This window comes from Mus pahari, chromosome 22 (genome assembly GCF_900095145.1).
Source record: "Mus pahari chromosome 22, PAHARI_EIJ_v1.1, whole genome shotgun sequence".
Classification (NCBI taxonomy): Eukaryota; Metazoa; Chordata; class Mammalia; order Rodentia; family Muridae; genus Mus; species Mus pahari.
Genome location: NC_034611.1, coordinates 11403933 through 11406595, shown reverse-complemented (window position 1 = coordinate 11406595; position 2663 = coordinate 11403933). Strand labels below are relative to the sequence as shown.

Here is a 2663-nt window from a genome sequence, read left to right as displayed (position 1 = left end):
AGTCAATTACTAACAGTTCATTTGTTGGTTTTCCTGTGGTTTCTTGTGCTCTGTAAATCCTTCAAATGCAAGCAGTGTTAAATAGATATATCCAAATAAAACCTGAAGTGTCTTGACTAGAAATTCTTTTTTTTTAAATGAAAAATTTTTTTTTTTTTTTTTTTTTTTTTTGCCACTTGGACAAGTAGACTGAAGGCCACAATACCAAGGCTCACTTACAATCAAGGCTGAAATCTGCTCCGATGGATGCTCATTATATCAGGACACTTTTTTTGTTTCTTGTTTTTATTTCAATTTCAGTTATATATTAATTTTTTTAGGATTTAGAATCCTTAGGGGCTGGTGCTACCTCATGACAGCAAGTTCAATGTTTTTATCACCAGACTGGTCCACTAACAGGAGTGCCTTGGTGACTGGTTTGTTCACCAGATTGTTTGTCTTGATGGCATCATTGATGTAGTTTCTCTCCAGGAACTCATGCACTGGCTTGGCACCCTAGCCTGTGGTATTAGTTTTTTAGGTATGGTATTATGTCTAAGGAGTCAGTACTCTAGAGTCTGGGGTTGCCATCAGAGTCAAAACTCATAATGAGAGCAGAGATGCCAATTGGCATTAACTCACTGCTCTGTGTAAAGCACTGATTCAGACTGTCAACTTAGCAGGTGTTGTACTCCACAGAGACTGAATTTTCCATAGTCAGCTGGTGGCTCTGGAACTCACCAAGGCTCCATTGATAACTATTCGTGCATCAGTAGTGCGGCCTGCATAGGCCACACAGACACTGTCACTCAAAGTACAGCTCTTCTGCCCTGTTCTTTCATGTTGTAGCTTGGTCACTGATTGTTTTCCAGAGCAAGAACAACAATGTACCTTCCTCAAAAACCAACCCTTCTTGATCACCCCTGCACGTGCTCTAGCTGGAAGAGGCTGACACAGGACCAGAAGATAATGATAATTCCTTTGTCCTGCCCTCTGGACATATCCTCACTGATTCTCTCTGGCTTTTCTTTCTCACTGAAGACTTTGGGGTCTCTCAAGTTAACTACAATTTTTCTCATAGATCTTTGGTTTCCAAATTCTGTATGCCACCTGTTCTGGAAGAACCATTCTACAATGGTATTGGCTGTCTAATTTCTGTACTTAACTTCAAGCCATAACTCGAGTTACCTTCTACTGAGAATCTTCTGTTGGGTCTGGTGCCATTTGCCTATGATCCTAGCATTCTGGAGGGGGAGGCACAAAGACTGTCAGTATGAAATCAGCCTGGGCTGCTGAGACTGTCGCTACGCACAGAGAAAATTTCTTTAAATAGCAGTAAAAAAATCAAGGGTGTAAATCCCTGTTCTTCCATTTTATACCCATCACCCCTTGGACCCTTGCAGTAAAACAAGTGAAAAAAGAATCTACAATCACTGTCACTTATACCCAATGGGATATTTAAAGATTGTAAAAGATTAAGACCCTAATGCCGAGATTGTCTAAATTATCTCCATCCCTCACCTACCTTCAGGAGTAACAAATGAATGGAATAAAATCTAAATCCACTGAATTCAAAAACTGATGGAAGAAAGGAGAAAGGTCTCTAAATAGGAGGAGGGAGTGCAGTGGCTCCAGCCCCAACAGGGGCATTCTGTGAGCATTCTCATTTTGTGAGGCCTACAGATTTCTGGAGCTGAGGTTGAAAGGTGTGAGAGATTAACATGAGAAATGGAATCTATCTAGGATGGAGTGTTAGGATAATGCAGTCGAAGCCCGACTGCTTCCACCTCCAGTTACCTCACCTACCCTCTCAGATAACTTCTTCCATCTCTAAAACAAAGAAGAAAATAGCCTTGCATCTGGACAGTGTGAAGATGAACACAGGCTGATCTATCTTAAATTATTGTAAGGGTGTGACTGTGCTACACATGGGGTTTGATGTCTTTGCCCAAATCACTAGATAAAGGTGAGTTAAGTATCATTCTTGTTTTTGCTCCTTCTGGTTGGTTGGGAATAGAAGTACTGAAGAAACTCATCCCCAGGACCTTTTTGCCTTGGGAAGTGATTTAGACTGTGGCTATCCTAGGGAGACTGAACATTACATTGTTGATCTCCAAGCCTTGCCAGGCCTCTCCTGTACTGTCACGGTAGAGGGAAGAACTTAAAACTGAGGATTTCTAGGCTTAAGATTATAATGTTGAAAAGAATCCAAGAGAACCCTCTTGCGCTCTATGTTCACACACTGGAGCATGTGTATTATGCCCATGGAGATGCCCAGTGGCTAACAGGGGAGAAATATACCAGCAAAGGGGTGAGGCAGTGTGTCTGGAAAACTCAAGACCTGGGATCACTTCCACCTTAGCACTGTATACGCTAGAGAGCTACGAGAAGGAGAAAATTAATAAGGTATAGACCTGAAGATAAGTCAATAAACCTGGGATGAATGTCATAGAACTGAAAACCAGACAAGAACCTAACATCCCAATAATGAGATCTAAACTGAGGAGAGCAGGGAGGATAGGCATGGATTTGTGATGAGAAACTAGTCCGAGGAACTAAGACATTCCTTAGAGATGAACTCACATACAAAGATCATTGTTATAGAAGGTAGTCTTCTATACTCCAAATCAAGTAATGTACTGGAAGAACATAGTTAATATAAGACGAAAAAAAAAAAAAAAAAA

General features: G+C 40.9%; 1 pseudogene; it reads right to left on the bottom strand.

The window, feature by feature from the left end:
- Positions 1-253: 253 nt before the first annotated feature.
- LOC110339016 overlaps positions 254-2663 on the bottom strand; it is a 32706-nt pseudogene continuing 30296 nt past the window's right edge.